General features: G+C 38.7%; 1 protein-coding gene across 18 annotated transcripts in view; it reads left to right on the forward strand.

Moving 5' to 3' along the window:
• Positions 1–889: 889 nt before the first annotated feature.
• nfasca (neurofascin homolog (chicken) a) overlaps positions 890–27,045 on the forward strand; it is an 82,786-nt gene continuing 56,630 nt past the window's right edge. For 6 of the 18 annotated variants that reach the window (XM_034314088.2, XM_053226963.1, XM_053226959.1 and 3 more), the window contains exon 1: positions 21,369–21,701. The gene's annotated coding sequence lies outside the window, so the exon portion shown is untranslated. Of the gene's footprint in view, positions 1,060–2,044; positions 2,097–21,367; positions 21,702–27,045 lie in introns of those variants that run through there. The other 12 variants (XR_004580199.2, XM_053226962.1, XM_034314100.2 and 9 more) reach the window with 5 other exon arrangements.

Below are 27,045 nucleotides of genomic sequence, written 5' to 3' on the forward strand. Positions count from 1 at the left end.
TTCCAATAATTCTGGAGTTCAGGAATTCCAGATGCTTTTGGCAGCTCAAGTCAAGTCAAGTGGAGTTTATTGTCATTTCAACCAAAAGTACATAGTGAAACGAAACAACATTTCTCCAGGACCAAGGTGCTACATAAGACAAACACAGAATAACACAGTGCACAGTGCAAACATGTGCAGACAGCACAAGACAGTACAATGACTACTGGGACAGACAATGGGCATAGTAAGTCCCAGTGCAGCGCTGACCAGTACACAGTTCTGTTTAAAGTGAACCTAGTGACAATAGTGCAAAGGGTACAAGAGTACAATACAAGTAGCTGAAATAGTGTAAACATAAGAGTAGCAGCCTATGTACAGTATAAGTATTGTAGCAGCATAAACATGTGCAAAAACTTGCAAAAAAAATTGCAGAGAGGATGGAGGATGCTCAGTTGTGTGTGTATATATGTATGTGTATATGTTCAGTCCAGTTTCTGAGTATTGAGGAGTCTGATGGTTTGGGGGGAGAAACTATTGCACAGTCTGGACGTGAGGGCCCGAATGCTTCGGTACCGTTTACCAGAGGGCAGAAGGGTAAAGAGTGTGTGAGAGGGTCATCCACAATGAGAGGGCAGAAGAGTAAAGAGTGTGTGAGAGGGGTGTGTGGGGTCTACTAGCTACTGTCCACAATATTAGCTACTGTCCACAATATTAGCTACTGTCTAAACCAGTGTGGGACTGAAAGTGAAATGTGCTCTAAAAGATTTCCTGTAAAATCACGTTATTACCAAATGAGGTCCCATAAGGGTTAAATGTGAGACTAGAAGACAGCCCCTTGGCGTGAACACCTGTCCAGCACTGATGCGCGCTCCCGCTCCACATTCACTTTGAGTGTGAGTGAGAAACGGGAGCGCGCGCGTGGGATGAGCGGGGGCGCGCTCCGTTGAGGAAACGGCCGTTTCGGAGACAGCCGGGGACAAGAGAGGACATCCACATTACGCTCATCAGGAGCGCGTTCAGCCGAGTCCTGCTGTACATCTCGACTGAGGAATACGTGGTGAAAGCGGTGCTCTGGAGGTAAGAAGCACAGCGTCGGTGTCGCGATCATTCCGCGGGTCGTGCGTGCGGGACGCAGCGGCCTCACCGCACAGCCTGCAGGCAGGTGCACACATCCAGCAGACAACACGGAAAGCCCGGGATTCTGGTTTCTGTCCTAATCACAGGGCATGCTGATGATGCTGAGGATGATGGTGGTGATGATGGTGGTGGTGGTGGTGGTGATCGAGCTGATCTGCTAATCCTCAGTGTTTCCTCCTCCTCCTCCTCATCCTCTGGCTCACTTGCGCATCGCTCCGTGATGCGGTGTCATCTTTTACTTGTCTGCGCAAATGATAAACAAGCTGTCTTATTCACAGAAATGCCATGGCTGTTCGTAAGAAAGAGTTTGGCAACCCCTGGGATGATTACCCACACGAACGGAACAGCTTCTGTAGTGAAATACGGGCTTATTTAAGGCTGATAAGTTGATTGTGAGGCCGAATGTAGCCGCATGCTGGGAGGAGAGAGAGACAGAGAGAGAGAGAGAGAGAGAGAGAGAGATGGATGCTGCTGCTGCCCCTCTGTCTCTGCGTAAAAGGGGCCTACAGTGATGAGATGCAGAAGTTTATCATTATAACACGACTGCAATACAGTGATTCTTGGTTTAACACTGATCCTAAGAATAGCAGCTTACCTCATGACTGTGTCATGTCCTTCTCAGTTAGCAGAGGAGGAGAAAACTTTATGCAGAGGGCAGAGATGCAGTTTATCCTTGTGCCATTTTTGTCGACACAGGCGTAATGACCACGTCGAGGAACCACTGAACTGATTTAATACATTCAGAATAACTCTATTAAGTACACTATATAGTAGGCCTGTATATACTGCATACTAAAAAGGGGTGGTACCCTCAAGCTTACGCCATTAGTACCCTTTGTATATGTCTTTTACCTAGAACGCTGCATGTAGTGTCTTACAAGCTTTACTCTAAAAGGTAATTACAGTCCAATCTGAATCTTTCCAGGTGAGAGATAAACGTACAAGCGATAACAGTGCCACACCAGCTACCAGGAAGGGTACAGTATATTACCCTTTTTTTCAGAAAGTGTAGATACTCATACAGATGACAGCTTATCACATGATCTTTGACAGTGCATGAGATAATGAGATGGTATGAAGAATTCACAACATGGTAATTGTACAACAATATCACAGTTTTCTGTATTTCATAGTATCAGCTTACAGAAGATGATATTAAATGCTGGAGTACAACTGCAAGATGCATACCTGATCTCGTAAGGAATTTCATCAGAGTCAAACGAGGAGGAGCAATATGCCGAAACATAGCATCTGTAATTTTTCATATGTACTGATTTGAGAGAATTGTTACTTATGCATGGGAATGTGTTGGCAGAAACAGTGAAAGTAGAATTATTTGCTAGGGAAAGTAGAGAATATCTTTATTTTAATAATATAATTGTTAAGAAGAGTTTTTGCCTTTAGTAGGTTATTAAAACAATGTAGAAATAAACATTGTCTCTGACTGACTAGAGCAAACTACTGTACTGTTATACTCTTCTTATGTGAAACTAATATTTTAGTTTTCAAAGTGTTTGTAAGGTGTAGCAGTCTTTACAACAAGCAGCAGAAATTGAAAAAACAACAACAACAACAAAAAAAGAGTGAGCAGATACGTTTGAGGTTTTATTAGATTATGAATAATTCAATTTGTAACATATTTGGATAAAGAACATTAACATATATTGGAAAGAAATATATTTCAGATGTTCACTGTTTTCAGAGTTTACATTTTGTCTTTTATTCTGACACCTATTATTATAACTAAAGGTTCACAGATATAATATCCCCATTTGTAAGTATTTCCAGTAGCATGGGACGCTTTAGCTTACCAGAATTACTCCACTGACTGAATAACTTTTCCACCATGAATTAAATATACAATGAAGCCCACTTAAGATTGTATCTGTAGCCATGTGATCTCACCACAGCCGCACTCCCACAACTCCTGCTGAGCTGGACCCTTTGGTGTGAATGACGGAGAGATGTACATATGTCATCATCTCTATTCAGATTGCAGTAATATTTTTGTTCCACTGAGGCTTAATTCACCATAACGTGAAACGTGACCCACGGTGTCTGATCTCCGAATGTTTGATTGTTGACAGAGGTCTGTCCACCTGAATGGGCAAGAAAAGATATTAGAGAGTCATTCATTCTATTGTGTGAGGTTAATTGAAGGAGTTCTTGTATTATTTACTCATGTAAAAATGCAAGAATAATAGTGGATTACAGCAAGTGTTGCCGTGGGTTTGGAAATGTACTTTTTCAGGACAGGATGAAAACACACAGCCCCAATATGAAGACGGCCCTCAGGAAGTATAGTAATAGTTATTTTAGTGCAAGCTAATATTGCCATATTGTAGGCATTTGTCTAGACTCACAGTGTTTTTCTAAAATCAGGCATTTTGTTGTTTATTTTAGAGCATAGAAACTTGCAGATAGTGACTTGCAGTTTCCCTGCTTGCTCTGAACTGCAGTACCGTAAGTCACCATTAGATGATGACATTTTAACCACTTTGTGTTACACTAGAAATAATATCTGAGTGAAATTAGTACGGTCTGAATTATTGGAATATAACAAAAGTAATATGCAGATTTCATAAAAGCAGTGTGTTCTTATTCTTATATTTGGTTCAGTGATAGTCTGTAGCTTGAGGAGAGGCGAGTTTAAATCACCTGTGATAGTCATTTTCTGCCATGTGGATAATTTTGAGTAATCCTCCTACCTGGCATCATGTCTGTGATATTGCATAGAGTGGCATTTGCCCTTCCATGCTGGTCACGGCAGGTATTGCATCCCTGCAATTAAAACAGCATTAGCGGAACCATCGCATCTCATCTATTTCTGGGAACAGTACAATAAAAGTCCCCAGCAGAATACTACAGACATTTCTCTATTCTACTGTACAGTATACACACTCCATAGCAGGTGTTATGGTAGGCTATAATGAAGATTTATTGTTTAACAACATAATAAAATGTCACTGGTGTGTATTTATTTTGGATTTGCCTTTCTTTGGCCTGGCGTTCTTTATATAGGACGTGGCTTGCACTACACCTTTCCTTCCTCCCAAGAACATCCATATCTTTATATAGGATTGTCTTTTTTCCCCTCCACCCTGAAGCCAAGTGCAATGCAAGCTCAGGTTTCTCATACTGCAACTGGATGCACACCTTTTAGTTTGCTGGCCTTTGTTTTTCCGACGCTCTATTTTTAGCTCTGAAACAGCAGCTTGCTCCCGATGAGGGGTGAGTTAGTGGGAGAAGGGTGCGTCTGGAGGAGGGCATGATTAAGAGGGATCAGCCACAGCATTTCGCTTGTTTTAACAGAACATTGTGGTTTGGTAGATTGCTCGCGGGCCTTGGAACAACAACGAGCATGGAAGAACAGTAATGGAAGACTCAAAAAAGCCCAAAAGGCCACTCTGTCTGGGTTCAGCCCAGTAAACACACTGTCTGGTTATGGATTTAAAAGAATAGTCAAACAAGAATAGATTGCCAGCTGTGTATTGGCTTGAATCAATACATTTTGGCCTCTAGCATATGCATAAATTTCTTTCAATTATTCAGAAGGTCTGTACTGTTACCTAAATCATTAGCTTCCATTTAACACAACACAGTTGTGCCTTGTTTGCAATGTAGTATAATGCACTCATGTTGTTAGATATGTGTATAGGCATTGGTTTGGAATGCCATTTGTAATAACTCACTGATTGTAAATGGAAAAACTCACTGGCTCAAGTCTTGCTGGATAGCAGCATGGATCTGATTGGTTGTAGTTTTGTTAGTCAAATAAGCTTTAGAGCATGTTTGTGTACTTCTGTCATTTAGGGATATCAGATAATCATTTAGTGTCTTCAGGACACTAAAAAAAGGCAGCAGTCACCCCTTTTAAAACTAGTATCCCATTTCTTATTCCTATAAAATGAAAGTGATCTCTGCGATATCACTTTCATAAATGTTTTGATCCCATCCATACTTAAAATTTACACATCAGATCAGTGCAGGTAGTAACAACCTTAATTTTTTATATAATTTGATGACTGTGTTTTTTTTTTGTTTTTTTTTTTAAATCTTCAGCTCTTGTAATTGCGTCATTATGTAGAATTATTAGCAGACTTTTATGAATGTTGCTTCATGCTGTCTTTATCCTCCTGTTGGACCTTCAGCTTGTCACAAGGGCAAATTAGCTGAATTGTTTGACATTGAAAAGTTATCAGTGCTACAAAATTAGACTTTAATGCATATGTGTGCAGTAATTGCCTGCAGAGGGCTTCCCCTTTCATCAAAATCTGTATTTCCATATTCAGGGATTTTCTCTTTAGCTGCAATGGATTAAGGAGAGAAGGAAAGTCTTTACTGTAAAAATGGGCAGATGAATGAACTGTCACTGGACTCCATTAGGGATTTTTTTTCATAACTAATAGACATACTTTGAAGATTTATGCGATCGTATATTTTGTTTGTGTCGAATTGTTATTTATGGTTGAAGTACCTATGGCCTTATCCTCACATCTAACACACTCTGATCAAAGTCAAGTTTTTTTCCCCTTAATACCACAAAAGAACATAAAACAATGACATTTGTTGCTTTTGTTCATTTTTAAGTGCATCATCAAAGCAAGGTGGTCATCTGGCAGATATAGTGTTTTTTGTCCTGTATTTTTTGTTCGCTTTAATATTTGGGGAGAGAGGAATAGCAGGATATGAATATCACGATAATATCTATTTTATAGTACTATATCTGCAGAAAATTTGAAAGAAGTTTAGGCCTGCAGCTGATGCATTATCTCCTTGTCACAGAATGCCAGTATTGTATACAGCTACCTGCAGGGCTGTTGCACACATCTGAAGCTTTAATATTTCTGCCCGTGTCTTTGAGGTTGCCTTTTCACCCAGAGGGTGAACGAGCTACGAGCCCTCTGAACCCTGCAGATTTAATAAGATACAGCATGGTGTCCTTCCAATTTGCCTGCTTTCATAGGATAAGCTCATAAATTAGGCTTGAATATTAAGGCAAATATTGTCAATATGTGAGAGAGCAAGGATGCATGAGTGATGAAATATGTGTGAAATATCACACTTGCTTGTATGGAAGCGGAAAATGTCCTGCATTTTAAAAGAAAAGACAGAGGGAAGGGTAGAGAGTTGACATTTCTGATGAATCATCCATTACTTTCTGCAGAGCCCAGAGTGGACCTTAATGGAAAATCTCATAAGCTCCAGTAGCTTCAGGATATATTCTGTTGGTGATCTAAAGGGTAGAGCAGCTGTAGAATTATTCTAGCTTGAAACTTTAAGGAAAAACTCACAATGTGTTGACCATTCAGTATTACACACTACCTACATGTAATGATACTACATGTATGATTAGTTGTTGCTACAGTGGAGGCCACAAATTTAACAAGTTTACATACACCTAGGCTAAATATATTCATTGTTTTTTCACAAATCCACACATTCCATGTTACCATACATTTCTTTTGGCAATTAGAGCATCTATGTTGTTTACTTCTGAGGTAATTTTAAAACGATTAATTAGAGACAGATTATGTCAGCTTTAATTCACTATATCAGAATTCCAGTGAGTCAAAAATTCACCAAGGTGCCTGTCTGTTTAAACAGTCTGGTACATTCCAGAAAATGATGTAATAATTGTAGAAGCTTCTGATTGGCCAATCGTCATAATTAGTTAATTGGGCATGCACATGTGGCTGTATTTATGAACCTAACTTTTGAGCCATTGCCTTTTTGCTCTTGGTACCATAGGAAAATCCAAGCAACTCATCCAAGACTTAGGAAAAAAGTGGACTTCCTTCTTAGGAGCAATTTCTATAAAATGGAATGTACAAACAATTGTATGTAAATATAAAAATCTTGGGCCCACAAAGACAATGCATCATTCAGGAAGGAGACACAAATTAACTCCCAGAGATGAACAAACTTTGATCTGAAAGGTTAAACTGAACCCCAAGACAACAACAAAGGACCTGGTGAAGTACTTGGAGGCATCAGGTACTGAAGAACATACAGCCGCTATTAAGAGAGTCGTACATAGCCATGGCCTGAATGGCTGTTGTGCAAGGAAGAAGCCCCTACTCCAAGATCAGCATAAAAAAAGACACTCTGAAGTATGCAGGTGATCACCAGTAGGAGGAGTGTTCTCTCGTCAGAAAATTAATCTGTTTAGACATAATGATCAGTGTTATGTATAGAGGAAAAAGGTTGAGATTGTGAGAAGCTTCTGGAAGGATACCCCAAATGTTTAATTCAAGTTAAGCAATTAAAGGCAATTCCACCAAATACTAACAAAGTGTACCTGATATAGTAAACAAAAGCTGAAATAAATCTTATTATTTTGAAATGATCTCATATAGAATAATGGAAATAGATTCCCTAATTGACTTCTACATAGAAAACCATCACATGTGTCAATGTGTGGAGTTGTGAAAAGTTGAGTTTGAATGTCTTTAGCCTAGGAGTATGTAAACCTTTGGCCTCAACAGTATTAGTCATATTAGTCAGTGCAGCACACTTGCAGACTCTCCTAAATAAATATAATCTTGCATTACTTTATTCATTCCATCATTTGTTCTTCTGTCTGCATATAGCTTTTTACATTTCGTAATTGTAATAAAAAAATTACACTTAAAAGCCTCCTAAACAAACCTATCAGATGTCAAAAGTAATGCATGTGTTTCTGCATCAGGTTAATCATTTTTGTGTTTTGCTTGCATATTCTCCCAAGTAAATATAATCTTGCATTATCCGTTCCCTCATTCAGCCATTTATCTACTCCATGACTCACTTTACCAGCTGAAGCCAGTAGCACGTATCTGTAATGGTTGCAGATGGACTGTAAACTGCCAGAGATGACCAGTTTGTAGACAGGACATCAGGACAGGTGCTTCATAGACTGAATTTACAAGCACTCAGAAGTCAGGCTTGAGTAGTTTCACATCCCAACTGAGGTCTTGTCAGGAATTGGAAAAACACTGGATATTGCTTCCATTTCTCAGAGTCAAAAGTCTTTAGATTTGAAGTTTTCTATACCTATGATTTATACTTACAAGAGTCATACTCTTCTGTCAACTTTATACTACTGCCAATAAAATTTGTCAGCTTGAGGTTTGCCTTTCTTCTTTGAGATATTCACAACCTGGTAGTGTGAAAACATCATAATTATGAATTGATAATTAATTATTGTGACTAAAATCTATATCTATAATTAATAAAATAAAAGGTTTTGGGCCACCACGAGCCACAAGAATAACCTTGAAACATCATGGTATAGATTCTATAAGTCTCTGGAACCGTACTTGAGGAATGAATGCTGTTCTTCCAAAGGATAATTGGTATTATGATGATGGTGGTGGAGAGCGCTGTCTAACACATTGACCCAGGGTTGAGATCTGGTGACTAAGAAAATTATAGCATATGATTTACATAATTTTCATCCTCATCAAACCATTCCATGACCCTTGTGCCCTGTGGATAGGGGCAAGGTCATCCTGTAAGTGACCACTCCCATCAGGATAGAAATGTTTCATCATAAGATAAAGGTGATCAGTCAGAATAATTAAAATTAAATGCCTCCACTTTATAACAGAGCCACCAGTTTCTTCTTTAATTTGTCACCTGTCACTATCTGAGCTGTCAATCAAACTACGAATGTGTAGGTTCTAAGTTCCTGGCTCTAATTTCAGTATTTTATTAATTGCTGTTTGTTAGAGAACATAAGGAAGATTATTTAAAAATGACTAATGGACAGAAAGTTACTTATTCTGAATGTGTGCAGGGGAAAAAAGATGCTACTGGTAGCTCAGTTGATATATGTCTGTCTTTCACTGAGATCAGTTTCATGTGAGAAATATTTTATATTGGCCTAAAAATTCTACCACTTACTTATTAATGTGGTTTCTTTTCGAGTCTGTTTGATTTATTGTGTAGTTGATAGCAGGGAATCCGTTAACACAGAGGGTTTGTCTCTCTTTGTTGCTGCCGTGCATCTGACCCCCGGGCTGCTTTTAACCTTTATGTTCTTGGAGGAAACTAGGGCCATTAGAGCTCTCATTAAAGGGCAGATGTCCAAAGAACACCATGTGAAACACTCACATGGTGTTTGGGTAAAGAACATATGGATATCCATTAGCAAGAAATCCTGAAAACACACTTGCCTGAAATCATGTCTAGGTGTTTATTATGAGATACGTGTAGTGAATGCGTATTCACTTTCCTTTCATGAACTGCATAATACATAGCTTTTATTATTATTATTATTATTATTATTATTATTATTATTAAATGGAAATAAATTGCAAATTGTGATATATTTGTTACATTTTGCGGATCAGTGCAAAATTCAAAACTTCAGGTTTCCATATGATTTTACAAAAAGAATTACTAATATTCAATAAAACAGGCCAGTATGAATTAATTCATTATTTTAGGTTGTTTTTAAATATTTAAGTTGGCAAAATTATTATAATAAAGGCATACAGGGTAGATTAACACATCATAGATTAACACATCATACTCTACTTAGGACCAGTTTTGCTTACATTGGTTAACCCATAACATACTGAATATTCTCTATTCGTACCCTTTCCAAATGATGTCTGACTGTTTAGGCAAGCATAGCGACAATTTATGGTGTAGAAGTCACTTGATATGACACAATTCAAAACATCTAGATGGTTGTGGCATGTTGTTAGCAGATCACTTTTCTTCCACAGGGACTTAAATAGCAACCAAACCCAAGGCTCTGTTCACAAAGCCCCACTTGGTCACAACACCTGCTCTTAGAACAATGGAGAAAAGGTGATGATGCGATATTGAAACCTCTCTTTTTATCTTATTATATTGTTCCCCATCCTCCATTGTACAGATCTGGATATTCCTGCTGGTGTGTGGTAGATAACAAGCAGTGTTAACAGAGGTGATGTCACTGGGGTCACAGGGTCAGGGGGTGGAGACCACTGTGGTGGATGGGCCACGTGCTTAGAACACACATGTTATTATCTCTAGATGCACATCAGGCATGGCAAGCCACGCATAACAGACAGCAGGGTCAGTCTGTGGACAAATAACACTGGTTTGGTGCCAGTAGTGTAATATTGTGGTGAGACTTTGAGATGTCACTAAGAACAGCTGGATCAGCTGTGACATGACACTTTAAATGAAACAGTTCATCCCTTACATTGACACATTCATACTGTGGGCTCTGCTTTCACTGATGGTTCCTTAGTATATGCAGACAATGGAAGATAAAAAAGATTTACTCAAGATTCAAAAAATGTCTCAAGGATTGTAAGGAGCAGTGGAAATGGCTTGGGAAGGTTGTGTATATAGCATGTGTGTGTGTGTGTGTGTGTATGTGTGTGTGAGGCAGGCTCCCAATTGGCACAATAGAAAAGTTTTGGCCCTAGGGGTGTGGGAGCTAATGAGTTTGAATCTTGAAGAGGCCACAGCTGTCTGTGGTCTGGAGTCCAAGAAAGCAAAACTGGCTGTGCTCTCTGGGTGGGAGCAATGGCTTTACTGTCTCCTCTGTCATTCTGAGCAACACTAACCAATCCTCTGTGACTGTGAGCTCATGTGCCTGAAGAGGGCAGTTAGTGCTTTCCTCCACGTGTGTTGCTCTGCCCTGCAGATGCGTGGCTGACCTTCACCCTCCCTGGTTGGTATTTGTCGCATGACAGGGAAGAGCTAGCTAGTGGGTGGGAATTGGCAGGTGCCCAAATTGACAAATTGGGAGAACAATGGGGTAAAAAAAAATTGAAATAAATAATAACTGTCTGGGAGGCAGTATCACTTGACAGATGACAGAGGCGTGCTTGCCTGTCTCAAAAACAATAAGAAGAAAAATGAAAGTGATAGCACACAGAACACATTCTGTCACTGTCTATAAGCCATGCTGGTTCACATTTCCCCTCTTTTTCTCCTCATACCAGCAGATGGACAGTGGAGGCTTGGCTAAAGCAGTTCTCCTTGGGGTCTGCCCCAGTATCCTCTGTAGCCTTTTGATATTTAAACTCGCCCAGCTTGGCCCTCAGGGAGACACCCAATTGTCTCCATTGTTGGTCCAAAACTGGGCCGAGAAAGAAAGGGACGTACGGAAGGGATAAGACTAACAGAAAAGGGACTGATATGATCGCGAAGATACACGAAATAAGAAAGTGAGCCTTGGCCGTCATTTTCACTGTCTTGTTAAATTTCTTGAGGGGTAAGCAGAATGTAAATTGCGAGACGAGACAGAGAGGTTTGGATCCCAGAAGATTGTTCATCCTGGAATGTTTTGAGTTGAATCGAATTGCTTTAGGCAATATATATCACAGGGGGATTTCTTTATGTTGGCAAATGGGAAGAGAAAGAATGGTGTGTGTGTGTGTGTGTGTGTGTGTGTGTGTATACGATGTTCTGGGGGTGGGGGTGGTCAAGAGAGCTATCCACCAAAATGTAACACTGGGGGTACTTGGTCTTTGTTATTTTCTAGTGATTAAATAGATAAATATACAAATTCAGCACATTTCTTATTTATAACATACCAACATAATCTAATTCTTTCTTGCCTATTAGTGGCACATCAACCTTACAATCAAATGTTTTTTTTTGTAGGTCAACTCATTGTTCCAGATGCTAAAGAGAGATAATTAGCACCTGTCCATGATGCACGTGTGGCACAAAAGAAATAGCTGTTGGCTTTTTGTGGCAAAACAAGTTAAAATTTCACGTGCCCTCCTCTGTGCCACATTCTGAACTCTTCAAATCCTGTAGTATTGTGTGTATAAATGAGACGGAGAGAGACAGAGCTGCACAAAGGGATATCAGTCAGACAAATGAAGTCTTCAGAGCAAAGCACTCAGCTTGAGAGACTGCAGCGAGGGTAATGAGAATGCTAAATGAAGAGTCGAGGAATACATAGCTATTAAGGCTATTGTATAAAAAGATCAGTGACTGAATGATTAGGGGTTAAGGGAAAACTGAATTGAATTAACATGTAGCTTTAGAAGAATGTGCCAATGCCAATGCGGAAAATGGCGATTTAAAAAAAAAACAACAACAGCAACAAAAAAAAAACTGTTACCAACTAAATTCTATTTAACTCAATGATTATATATGCATATACAAGATGTAATAACATCCATTGTAAATGAGAGTAGTTTGATGACTGGTACAACACTGTATTATATTTGTGTAACAGTGAATTAATTTTTTTTTGGAAGTAACAGTGAAATAAATAATATCTTAGTTCATTCAGATTCTCCGATGGTCTTATTAATATTTTACAATCCCCTCTATGATAAGTAGCCGTGTTTTTTGGCTCCCAGGGCATTTGATGCAATGGTTGTACTGATTCAAACACTGGTCATAAAATATTTAATTAACAATCTTGCTATGCAGGTTATGCTATTCATTAAGATGTTCTATTAATTAAACATCCAGCTAGAAAGTTGTATTATTTGTTAGATGCTGACGGTATAGCCAATAGGTCAAATTTGTTGTTAAAGTGTCACTAATATGTTAACTATAACTCAATACAGGCTACAGCTTGGCCTTTAAATTGAGCTACTATGGACAGGCGTTGATGTGATCAGACAGTGGAAGTGAAGGGCCTTTCTCAGCAAAGGTCAAGAAGTGATACTTGTGTAAATCTTGGCCATTCTCACTCTTGTCCCTTATCTTTGCATTTATTATGGGGAACGAATAGCTTAATAGCTCAAGTCTGTGTCTGTTTCTCATTGTCCTGGTTGTAAAAGTTGCTGATTGCTTTTTCTCTGATGAGGTTCTCTGATGAGCTACGTTTCGTCTCTTGAAGGTCATAACCTAAAGGTCAATGTCTGTGCTTCTCTCTTTTGAAGGTTGTTACCGAGGGAAACTAATGCTCCTTGACCACACGAGTCCATCGATTCGCGCAACATCCAGTCGAAAAGTGCAGAATGATTATAGCCTAATGAACCATAGTAGGTTAGTGGTAAATGTCAGAGTGTAGTACTGACAAAGAAAATAATGTGACATTAAATTCAGAGTTACTATAACTCAGTGTGATGTAGTGTGTAGTATGAAGGGGGTTTAGTGTAGCGTGTACAGGGGGATGGGCAGAGACCCTTGCTGGGATGAAGGGAGCTTCTATGAAATATTTATTTTGGCATGAGATGATATATACCGCTTCTTTTGCCCATGTGTGTTCCAAATTGTCTCTGATTACTCTATTGAAGGGTTTTCATAGCGAGTCATTTTTAATCTTTCTGAATCCTGCATGTCAGTATTCATTAGAGATGAATAGATTTCCTTAGAAAAGATATTGTGCTGGTTGGAAGTAAAGCTGAATGCATTTCTGTGAAAGAAATCTGATTGTAATTCTTTAACCTGCTTCCTGATTTCTATGAATCAATATAAGCTTTGATGGCACGGTGGTGCAATGGATGGTTTCGTCACCTAACAGTTCCCCACTTTGATCTTGAGCTCAGGTTGCTGTCTGTGCAGTGTTCTTGCATGCTCTTGTGGTGTTTATGTGGGTTTCCTGTGGATTCTCCAGTTTCCTCCCACTGTTCAAAACATTCAGGTAGTCAGATTGGCTATGCTATATTGCCTGTAGGTGTGAATGAGTGTGTGTGTTTGTGTGTGTTTGTGTTTGTGTGTTCATGGGATAGGCTTAGGATTCCCCATAAACCTGACCAGGATAAAATGGTTACTGAAGATGAATGAATGAATATTAACTGCTAACTACTAGCCAGTGTTGCTATATTTGCTTGACTTTCAGTTTTTTTGTTTAGTATAAAAATACCCTTGGCCCTGAGATCTTTTTGCCTAAGGTCTTTTGGTTGGCACACCACCTTCTGCCTACAGATTTGCAGCAATGAAGTTGCTATATCAGAGCTGACCCTCTACCTAAATTTCACATACTTACAACAAATTTAACTGGTTCCTTAAAAATTGCAAGCCAGCAGTGAACCGTAATTATTGGCTAAAAAAAAAAACAGCTCAAACCAGCAGGAATATTGTAGTAATGCAGGGTGTTGGGTTATGTCTATATTAAAAAAAAGTTTTTTTCATCTCGCTTCTAAATTTCAAGACCCTGTATTGCAATAAACCTGTCAGATTATATATAATTATAAAGATACTGGCATATAGCAGAGATTCTGAAGATACTGGCAGTTATTGACAGTGGCTGTCCCACCAAATGAAGCGTTAAATATAGTAACCATGATTTTGGCGCAAGTGTTTCATTCCCAGGAATAATAAGCATGCCTCCAGGTGTTTCACAGAGGGGATTCTGCAATTCAGTGTTTCTCAAGCAAGCAGACTGTACGCCACAATGTCTCTGTCACCATACTTTCCCATGTCTCTTAAGGGAATAATAGGTGTCAACATGCCAATGTTTCTCTACATGTCTTGACATGTATTTTGAAGGGCTTGGTGCTTGGCGGGATCACCATTTCTTTTTCCACTAGCCAACCCCCAACTCTCTTTAGCAGAACTCTCAGAGGCATGTTTGGGGTAACAGATCGTCATTAGTGTTTACATACAGAACAAGTGTTCACTGAGTCCTACAGGGAGGTGACATCATCATCAGCGTCAGCATCAGGTATCGCTCTGTCATACAGTAGCTGAAAAGTCGATATTGGCATATGGATAGTACACTTGCACAAATTAAAGAACTGAAAAATAATTACAAGCATTTAAGCATTAAGAACAAATTAAAGTTATACAATCCTTTGCTAGGTTTCGTATTGATTTGAAGCAGATGTTTGGTCTATACTACAGATGGCTTTTCTCTGTTCCATAATTATTTATGCAGGGCTACTTTGTGGTCTTGCTGTCCAGCTGCTTTGCTCTATTGTCCCCTGATACATTGTCTTGTGTGTGTGAGTGTGTGTGGATTTGTGTTAGAGAAGGGGGTGCATGAGCACTCTGGCGGGAAACCCAGGCTTCCCCTGTATGGTCCAGATTCTGCAGGCTATATGAGAATCTGGCCAGCAATTAACTGAAGCAACGACATGACCTCCTGTTGATAGGGAGGCTGAACCCACACACCAGAGAGGAGAGAATGAATAGACCTGCATGTGGCAGCCATTCTGTGACTGACATGCAGGGAAGTGCTTTTGTTGCTGTTAACGCAGTCTCAGGTTCAACCATTTACTTGGCGTAAGTGTAAAATAGGTCTGAAGAGTGACCCCATCAGACATCAAGACAATAGTTGGATTACTGACTGACAGATTACTAACTGCCCAACTTCTACATCCTGACCTGTTGCTTTCACAAATGTTTCCTTATAATGACAGTTATTTTAATGCATGGTCTGTATGGCACATATCTAATTAATAAAATGATATAATGATTATTTTACAGCTTGTGTGCTACTACCACAAGGGTTGCCAGATCTCTGTTATAAAACACAAGACATGTTAAATATTGGCATTGTTATCAAACCACAGAGAACGTACCACTCCTGGACTCATCTCCTGTTTTCATTTTTGTCTTACCTTAATTGTGTTGTGTGTCCTCTAAATTAACTCTCTGTCATGCTGACTTACAATCAACCTGTAGCTCAAAACAAATTATTGAATTGAAATGTTGTAATCAGGCCACTCTGACATTTTACCTTTCTAGCACCCCCTGTTGTATTGGATCCTCATTCAATTTCCAGCCTGATATGTTCCCATATTACACAAAAGTGGAGCGCTCGGGGCGTATGGCAAAGATGCTTGGGCACTCAGGGTCCTGCTGGTTATATTGGTCTCAGCTCTTTGTCTTTCTGTCTAAGGCGTATGTGACATCTGCTCTTGTAAATGGATAACCTGATCTTAACTTCTGACCCCATTCATTACCCAAAGGTTACATTAATTATTAGGTGGCACGAGTTCTCTTTGTTATGTACTTGATAATTCTTTAAACATTATACTGTTAAACCCTAGCTGGTGTGTAAAGATAATACACAGACATGCACACTTTAAAAAGAAATAAACAAGTAAAAGAATTTCCACACAGCAAACTACTATAGCTACTAAAATGCTACTCTGCTTAAAGGTGAGCTTAGTAATTGATTGATTACTTCCAATATATGCCATTTCTTCTTTTTAATGTGATTGTATTTATAGCCCAAATGAACGGAAATAAGGAAATAAAAAGAGATGAATAAAAGAAAGGGAGATAGAGGAAGACAGGCGGATACGACCGAGTCTAGTTTGCCTGCGGCAGCAGCTGTTCTCGACTGCTACCATTAATCTGACCCTTAGACCACTCTCTGTCTCTCTCAGTGCGAGAGCACATGGGCCTAAGATCAATTTAGAGGACGAGAGACAGAGAAGGAATAGAGGGTATGGGACTGACAGCAAATAGACAAGCTGTCGCAAATTCAAAGGCTCCTTTTTTATTCGTAATCCTCAGACTTAATGGCTATTTGTGTATACATGGTTGAATTTGGTTCCACAGATGCATCGCTAACAGGCTTGTTAGCTTTACTCAAATATGCTTTTACAAGCTGTTTGAACTATTATGTAGGGTTTGAACTGTGCATTGTTCTCTTCCAATTGCCCAGGACACAGACACAGCATATATACAGTCAGGTCTGTACACCACATATATATATATATATGTGACACATAAGATGAAGCATATATAAAGCATATAATCTGATTGATTGCTTTTTGTAATGCCAATGTGAAAAGCCAGGTGGGTTTAGAAAAACAGGTGAGATAATATTATTATTGTGCTTTCTTTAATTGAAGGCTTTTAATCTTTGAGCACACACTAATGTAAGCGTTCATAAAATGTCCATGGTCACCAGGATTTGGTGATAGTACTTGTGTGTAGAACACAGTGTGTGTGTCATTACTCAAGGCAGTGTTATGCAATATACTATACAGTGCAGAGACACAAAAAAACTCCAGACATTTTCTGTTTTCTCAGCTAGTATTTTGATGAAGATGGTGGAGAGCACTGTCTAACACATTGCTCCAAAATCTCCCACAGGTGTTCTGCTGGGTTTAGATCTGGTGACTGTGAAGGTCATAGCATATGATTTACATCATGTGATTTTCATCATATGATTTTCATACTCATTAGACCATTCAGTGAGCCCTCATGGCCTGTGGATGGAGACAAAATCAGTGAGAATAACTTTGTATTGCTTTGCAGTGACCCTGTTCTACAGAAAAAAGGTTTTACATAGAACCTTAAAGGTTCCCCCCATGCAGAGAGACTTACCAAAGAATTCTGTGAGGTTCTACAGGTCTAGAAATTATTGGCACCATTCATAAAAATATTATAAACATAAACATTATACACAATAATTCAAATTTTCGAACAATAGGCGAATGAATTTTTTTGTGTTCTAACAAAAATAATTCTCATTATAACTATTTAGTTAGATGTTTCGACATCATGAAGAGCCTATGCATGTGGTATATATAATATCATAACAGTGAATAAACCGTACTATGCATAATATCATAGAGATCTATGTTTGGAGCAAAAAAAACTAAAACACATCTAGTGAGCAGTACTTCTAAAGGTAAACAGCTTGTTGATGAGAGAGGTCAGAAGAGAATGGCCAGACAGGTTTGAGCTGACAGGAAGGCTATTGTAACTCAAATAACCAGGCTTTACACCCATGGTGAGCAGAAAAGCAGCTCAGAATGCACAGCATAACACACCTGAGGCAGAAGGGCTACAACAGCGGTAGACCACATTGGGTTCCACTCCTGTCAGCCAAGAACAGGAATCCGAGGCTACAGAGGGCACAAGCTTATAGAAACTGGACAGATGAAAATGGGAAAAACATGAATCCAATCACCTTTTTCCAATCTTCAACTGCACAGTTTGGGTGAGCCCGTGCCCACTGTAACCTCAGATTCCTGTTCTGGGCTGACAAGAGTTTATATATAAATTTTGCTCATTTTAATGAAGGGGGCATTACATATGAAGGGCACTGTATATTCTACCAGTGTTGTGGGAATTGAATCAACCAGGGCTACCCCAAATATTTTGTTGCTCTCTAATGAGTTGTCCAGTTGAAGGAATTTGATGTTCAAATGTGTCGGGCATCCTGTTTGTCTCTGCTGTGTTTCACTCCAGGAGGCTTTGTGTTCTGATAATGTGTGTTCTTGTTTGGGGTTTAGTGTATTAGTTCTGCATAATAGAGGCTGTCTGTTCCTGTGTTTCATGGCCATATACTCTCTCTCTTTATGTCTCTCTCAGTGACTTCCTTTATTTGTCTGTTGCCTTTTTTTTGGTTCATTGCAACTTCCTAAAAATTTAAACAGTGCATTTTGTCTTCCAGAAGAATTTACATTGATATTACCCTCCATCACGTTTGTATGAACATTATTATTTTCTTTGCCTGTGCTTACTCTTGCACTGACTGTGTTAATACAAGTACTTTATGCTGAGCAGTACACTGGTAGAGATTGCTTAGGAAGCTAAAATTGCAGTGTCTCAATACACAGAGTTGGTGTATATGTAAAATTAGATTGATGCCAGTGGCATTAGATGAGCTGTTCAGTACTACAGTACTACAATTGTTGGAAGAAATGATATAAAATTTTCTGAGAATGCCTTTTCACATAGGAGTGAATAATTTATTAATTTAACATTTTGCAATAAGACAGATATCAATGTCCAAGATTCACCGAGATCATTTGCACCTAGCCTGAGTCTCCCAGAATGGACACAATAAAGACTTGTTAAAATGATAAATGAAATATATTAATTAAAAAGTCTGAACATGTGAGTTTATTAAACTCACTGTGTTTGTGTTTGCATCATGTGAACACTTAAGCCCTCACTATTCACTATATAGACTGTTATTTGTAAAGCCCTGTACAAATTCAAACAGAACTTAATGAGTGCACCATAATCTCATCATCATAACCTGCAAACTGAAACCGTGTAAACAGAAATTTGTCAAATGTGATTTCAAATATACAACCATCAACTGACTGATGGGGTTAGTAGTCATTAAGCTCATTTCGCTTGTATTTATGGCTACTCCATAAATGTTTCCATGAGTGCCAATAGTAATCTAATGGATACCCCTCTTACTATACACAGCTTTTAAACCTCAACACCCATAACTATTCTTGTCAAATGTTAATACGTAAATTAATATACATTTTATCAAAGCAATTAAAACATGGTTTCCATACTTAGTTCTTTCACCAAGGTTGTAAATGGTCTCATATTATTATTGTAATAATAAATAAAGTTAAGCTATGAGTAGCCCAAATTATTGCAATGTCTACGGTACTTGGTTTGGTATATATATTTGGTATATAATTTGGGCATAAATTATTTATTACCTTGTTCGGGTATATGTTTAATTTAATTTATAGACATAATTAATCTAATGAACACAAAATGCTCAGTCCCCAACCTGTGGGAACAAAAAACAAAACAAACAAACCAATAAATCAAACAGTGAATCAATTAATAAATCGATCAATCAGATTTGGGGACCTTGGTCTGAATGAGTTGAGACTTCTAGTAACAAAGTTTTATTATTATTATTTTTTTTAGAATCACCTCGATGAGTCTTAGCTGATAATTCCATTTGGCACCAAATTCTGTCCACTTCAGATGTCTCTCTATGTCTTTATCCATGCTTTTCAGAGCATTGAAAATGATCTACAGTCAAAACAAACAGGTCATTTAGTCCACTGTGGCTTTGTTTTCTATCTACCAACACTGAAGCCCACACTATGGACGTCAGCAGCAACGAGGGAATGTAAAACTTCTCCCACAGCTAAGGATGCCTACATTGCTATCCATAGAGCTGTAATTGTATGACTGTAAGAGAGAAAAACAAAAAACTTTACAACAGGAAGTGTTTGTACTTAGCATTCCTCTGTCTGAGAGCTGGAGACGAGCAAAGACGGTTCACTCTTGTGTTAAATCAAGCTTAGCATGAAAATGAAGCATTTGTTTATGAGTCTTAATGTACACTGTTCTGGTTTTAGTTTTTGGTGCTATAGTCACACAAAAGAGCCCTCGACACAGAGTAAGTAAACACCTTCATATCACAGGGCATTGTGTTGTCCAAAGGCTTAAAGGGAATTCAAATGAAATGGCAACAAATCAATATAAAGATCAATCTGTGTCTAATTAATAAACACTTATTTACATTGTTGGACTACTGAATGTCCTTTTCAGCTTGCAGGTCCGATAGGCAGAAAGTGACAGAGTGAGAAGTTGGTTGGTTGGTTGTATATTTGCATAAACCTCATGCTCTGGTTGTTACGTGATCTTGCAGTGTCTTTGACCTTGTTTACTTCAGTCTGAATAAACAACACTGGAGTGAGTCATAGGTGAATGTTCCATCTCTTATAATGACTTTGGTACTTGTCCTTTAATACGTAATGAGAATAGGAATAAGAGGGAATGCAAATTACACTGAGCCATTGGTCTTTATTACAGTTGATGTACACTCACTGGCCACTTTAATAGGAACACATATACAACTGCTCACTCCTGCAATTATCCAGTTAGCCAATCAGGTGGCAGTAGAGCAATGCATAAAATCATGCAGATACAGGTCAAGAGCTTTAGCTAATATTCACATCAAACATCAGAATGGGGAAGGTATGATCTCAGACCATGCTTTGACCATGGCATGGCTGTTGGTGACAGATGGGCTGATTTGAGTTTTTCAGAAACTCTTCAGTGAGTGGCAGTCCTGTGGTGAGTTCACAACACGCTGAAACTTGAGGTGGATGGGCTTCAGCGGAAGACCACAACAGGTTCCAAAGAACAACAATTTGAGTCCACAGCAGGTACATGTTCACCTAAACTGGACATTTGAAGATTGGAAAAATGTCACCTGGTCTTTATCCTGGTCAGATTCCTGTTCTTGGATGAAAGGAGTGGAACCGGATTTGGTCTTCTGATGCTCTAGCTGACACTGATGGTTATCTATTCCTGGGCACGCTGGTCATCTCTGATTGTATGAAGGAGGCTTTGCATGTTTCTAACACATTATTAATTGGCAAGATAGAGGTGAGAGGGTGCAGAAAAAAAAAAGTGGTGTGAAAAGTGGGTTGAGGTGTAGAGGTCAAACTCAGAGAGAAATGCCTTTCATCTCAGTGTATATTTATGCATCTGATAAGGTGTGTGTCAATGTGTGTGTGGATGTGCATCCATGTGAATGCATGTGCTCGTGTTTCTGCCAAGATGGGGGTTTGGGGGTGGGTGCAAGCCCAGGGGGCTGTTTATTATTCATGAGGTAGGCTGGGAAATGGCCAAGTGGGCAGCAGCAGATGGGAATCTGTGTTTGCTGTGCGTGTGTGAGAGAGAGGAGGAGAGAGAAATCTCCGAATACACGACAGTAGGGATGCACCAAGACACCAGAGCGCTTACACGCACACACACACACACACAGACACTTCCTCTACACTTGCTCTATTTTACTAGTCATTTCTCATTCAGGACACAGTAAGACACAGTGACCCAGACTTCTGAGTGTATGTGGATTTAAACCAAGAGAGTTGGCATCGTAAATCATGCACTGATTGTATCGGATGAGACGAAGGAATTTACCATTGCTGAAGATGCCTCAGGCTGTGGGCCAGCTCTGTCTAACCAGGACAGGAAATCTCATGTGAGAGGTAATGCGTTTGTGTTGACGCTGAGCCTACATTTCCTGGTAATTGTCACTTGTTCGTAGAGAAAGAAGGCAATGTGCTTATTGTGCTCAGAGCTTTGTACTGATTATTCCATGGGGTCAGTGACATTTGGATAATTGTTGGAATGCTTTGCTTAACAAAACTGGACGTTTGAAACCTTGTATACAGACTGATAGGATGTTTTCCAGCCTTAACCCTTTGTGGTAGACTTTTAATTTTTGGTATCTGTCTCTCTGACTGAAAAACTGTCATTATATAATTGTGTGCCGGTGAGAAATGATTCTCGTTTGTCATGGTGTCTGCACATCACTCCTATAAGTGCACCTTTGATGTGGCACACTTTCACTGCTAGGCTCAGATGTTAACAACTGATGTATGTCATCTATTAAATAGTAAGAAAGGGTTATTGTATGTAATGCTGTGTCTTGAATAGAGGCTTTCAGTTCAGACACTTAATAATGAGTTTGTCTGACACAGATGAGTGGAGTTATTGAACTCTTGTAACTGGTGGTGATCTGTAGATTGCACTTCAAGCCTTATAATCTAACAAAGCATGCGTTTTTAATGATTCCAAACTGTCACACTTAATTCTTGATTTGGCTGCCTGGATCTGTTGCTTAGTGGTCATTCTTCTGTCAGACTGATGAGGTGCTTTTGTTTCAGCTTAAACTGAACTGGATTTTTGTCAGATTTATTCAGACAACAGTGTAGATTTGTGCATATAATTTGCAGATTTTGACACAGAAATGTCAGATTTGTGTATAAACCTGTACAAACAAAGAATGGAGCATAGTTTTTGTTTGTACATTTAATTTTACAGTGCACATAGATACAAAGGGCTTTGTTAAATAGCACAGCTGGATCTGATTGTCTTTGTTTGAGGGTAGCTAAAGTCAATTAATGAGCTACTTTTACCGTAAAATTGTAAAAGAGCTTAATTAGAATAGTTCTCACCATTTGTTTTCACACATAATTACACATGATTTAGAGTCCTGAAACAAAAAGGACCAAGTTTTCCCTCTTTTCTACTCTCACTACTCTCATTCTTCATCTCTCTTACCGTTTCTCTTGTACATGTTACCTCTTTTTAAGCCTTCTAAGCAGTTCATTGTTGGTTTGTTGGAACATTGTGGTTAGGATTTGGCAAAAACGGTTTGGTTTTTTAGATCAGTTTCTTGTCAGACCTTCTTGCCGGTCTAGGAAATGCAATCAAATGGAATCTTGCTCCACTGATCTGTAGTGTCGACTTCCAAGACATCTGTCACATCTGGATGGGGCGTAGTAGCTTAACATGCTCTACCATGCATGCCATGCCATGCATCTCTTGCCTCCATTGTCTCAGGCTGTTTTTTTCATACTCTGAAAAAGGATGCGTAAATGCCAGAATGCCATGCCAATCTATTATTTATAAGTTTCCATTAATAGTAATTCCATTTAAAAATAGCGCTCATTGCACCTAGGGTGGATTCTTTTGACACACACACACAAAAAACAAAAACAAAACAAAACAAAAAAACACTGATTATAATTCACCAACATCAGCACTACACATCATAAGGCCACTGTTATGTAATTACACTGAGCTGTGATTGTGTTCTGAGAAGCAAACAGAGGGAAGATTGTGAATTTGTGTGCCAGAGATGGAAAAACCCATCCTGGTCTTACACAAGAGGTTGAGGATTCTGGAGAAAAAAGAGTTTAATAGAAAAGTGGATTTAGGCTGGAACAATGAAAACTCTTGCCTCAATTTTCCAATAGACAGATTATTTTGAATTACTAGTTTTCTTAGAAAATGCTAAAATATTTTAAAATGTAGAATGTATTAGCATAGTATACTACAGTATATACACAGTATACTACAGTACGTACAAACTATATAAGTATGACTTGTAATATGCTGGAGAACGCTATACAACTACCAAGTGCCCGGAAAGCAAGGTTAATTGCTCTTTGTTAGATGTGCTAGCCTATTTCTGTCATTTTTATCACTGTGTACCCCTCATCACAAGACACTTGAGCTAATTCCACGTAATGTCCATATGGCTGCTATCAGTAAACAACAGTTATTCATCTTAAAGTATATTATTCAGTAACTATAATGAAACTAAACAGAAAACATGTGTTGTTAGGGTCAGACTTTGGTTTCTTGACAAAGAATTCTGGGAATTTAAGGGGTTAAAGACATCCAGTGAGGAACAGGATCATATGAATAATTTGTACAAATTAGAATGATCAAGGATGGTGAGCTTGGATTTTGAGTCACTGTTTTGATTTCATCTGAATTTTGTTATAAGAAAAGGCATGAACACCAAACTAACCCAAACTTCACCTTTTTGTAACTTACGAATCTTGTGGATTTTATATTGACTCATGTGGATTATTTTGCAAGTGTAATACCATATTAAGGACAAAGCTCACCTCTTCCCACTTGCGAGCCAACACACATGATTAATCCCTTTAGATTTTACATAATGAGGATGGCAGCGCTGGTGATTTAGTCACTGCCATGCAGTGTTATGGTTTAGGGTTGTTCAGGATAAAATGACCTTTTTTAACCCCTTATACTCACATCTTCTTATTCAGTCATTATTAAAGCATAATATTTGTTATGAATTACACTATGTGGCCAAAGGTATGTGGACACCACATCATGACACCCATATGTGGTTGTTGAACATCCAATTCCAAAGGCATGACATTAATGTGGAGTTGGCTGCTCCTTGGCTGCTATATCAGCCTCCACTCTTCTGGGAAGGCTTTCCACTAACTTTTGAATATTGCTTGGGGATTTGTGCTCATTCATCCACAAGATCATTAGTGAGGCCAGGCACTGATCTTGGGCGAGGAAGACTGGTGTGCAGTCTGTGTTCCAATTCATCCAAAGGTGTTCAGTGGGGTTGAGGTCAGGGCTCTGTGCAGGCCACTTGAGTGCCTCCAAACCAACCTTGGCAAACCATGTGTTTATGGACCTCTCTTTGTGCACAGGAACAGGTTTTGAGCCCCTTAGTTATGGTTATGAAAGGAAACCATAATGCTATTGCATGCAAAGACATTCTACACAATCATGTTCCTCCAACTTTGTGGCAAAAGTTTTGGGAAGGCCAACATATATGGGTGTCATGATCAGGCGTCCACATATATTTGGCCATGTGGTGTATTTAGTTATGCAGTTTCTGTAATTAAATTAAATTTAAAATAGTTATTACCCTGTGCAGTGTGTCAGTGGTGTGTGTTTATTTGTGTGTCTGTATGTGTGTGTCTGTTTTGTCATGAAGAAGTCCTCACTATGTAAGACAACCAGAAAAACTGGGGTAACCTACATTGTCAAGTCCAGCAACATACAGTAAATTGCTTTACAAAAGTTATGTGCATTTTTTTTTTCAAACTGAAAGGGTAAAAACGTTTTTTGTGGTTACTAAGGTTAAGGCTAGAGTTAGACTTAGGAAGATATGTATTTGTTTTTTTTATTATTATTACATATACTGTAGGTAGTTATGCACAATATGCACAATACATATGATATAATCCTATGTATAATACATATAGCCCTATGTATGATACATATATACATGTCCTGAGATGTCACAAATGTTTGCATGTGTGTGTGTGTGTGTGTGTGTGTGCTTTTGTGTTGTGTAAATGCACATTCAAATTCATGATACTTTGCATGGCATTCCTGTAAATGTGTTCTTTATTCGCCAAGCCCAAACCGACATGTGAACAGATTTAGGTCAAGCAAATTCACTGGCTATGTGGTTATACAATTATAAAAAAAAATACAATTTTATAAAATTTTATTAGAGGAAGTACAAGGAAAGAGAATATTTATTATTCTGCATTTTAATACATCTCATAGTCATGGGTGTAGCATGGAGATGTCAAAACCTGTTCTGCGAATGCCGAGATGTGGACTAGCAGTGCTTCGGTGTAACTTTTTGTTAGGTTTAATTACCTAAAATTACACTTTACTACAGGTTGAACTGTAGGTTTAATGTTATGTATATTGGCTAGCTACTTGCACCAAGTTGAAGATTATGACTCATATTGTGTCAAGCTATATGCTAGGAGGGTACCTGCTGAATGTACACTTTTATATTAAGCTTTATTCACTGAGGTAATGTGGTTGGATATCATTGAAATTCATATGAATAAAGTTATAAGAAAAACCCAACCCATAACCCTAACATTAACCTTTATACACTATATGGCCAAAAGTATGTGGATGCTTGAGCACAACCCCTGTATGTAGACCTTCCCAAACTCAATATTGATAACTATGAACTATTTTGCAAACAGTTGATAACTCAATAACTGTTAATAACTATTGTGCAAATAGTTGTACAGTCAATGTTGGAACAGAATACACTGGAGTGTGTGACTGTGACTCAACATTAACCTCCACAGAGTCACAGGACTGTAGTTCATCACAAAAAGATGAATAATGATGATGTCCAGTAACCCCTGAGGCAACATTAACATGCTTAATAATATAGTATTACATTGTACTCTACTGTGGGAATCATTTCTATGTGTGATTTTTTTTTTTTTGTCTGGCTGCCATCCATGGTTTGTGCTGATGAATGTCAATGAAGTTTTAAGTATACTACATTTAGCTGAACTCACAGTTAGCAAAATGCTGGCATGATGTATTGTAATGCGCACGTACTAAGTGGATCTAGTCCAGTGACCCGTTAGCCCTTGGACAAGCATCAAATTAAAGACCATTGAGGAGAAACAGATTTCTCCTTCAGTGTTCATCTGATGGAGGAAGCGCATTTCAGTCTCACAGCCATTCTTCAGATACTCACAATAATTAATCCTTTTCCTGGAAGGGCCTTTGTTTGGAACTTGGAAATTTTCACAAACAGCATTTTGATTTTTTTTTGATTATGCAAAGCAACATAACGATTAGTCCATAACTGGGGAAGACTGAAATACTTAGTCAAAATTAGGGCTTTTTAAATAATTCACATTTAAACCCAAAGTCTGTGACTCGCTTTAATGAATAGAATCACAAAAGAAGAAGAGTGCCACCTCCTAAATTTGCTCTAGGAGGTGCTTCTTGTACTTGTTATTATGCAGTTGATAGATTTCTAAGGGTTTAATTAATGGATTTGTCATCAGCTCAGCTCTCACTCCCCTTCTGTCACTGCGCACACACACACCCTGCTGAGCACAGAGACTGCAGGGGTCTCAAGGGACTGTATTCTCACCTCTCGCTTTGCTCACAAATCCTCCATATGTGGGGAGTGAGTAAAGAGGGAGTGGAAGTGAGGTGCAAAAAGGGGGAAAGGGGAAATACAGGGATACTTGTGTCCCAGGGGAT

This window comes from Pangasianodon hypophthalmus, chromosome 20 (genome assembly GCF_027358585.1).
Source record: "Pangasianodon hypophthalmus isolate fPanHyp1 chromosome 20, fPanHyp1.pri, whole genome shotgun sequence".
NCBI classification, from domain to species: Eukaryota; Metazoa; Chordata; class Actinopteri; order Siluriformes; family Pangasiidae; genus Pangasianodon; species Pangasianodon hypophthalmus.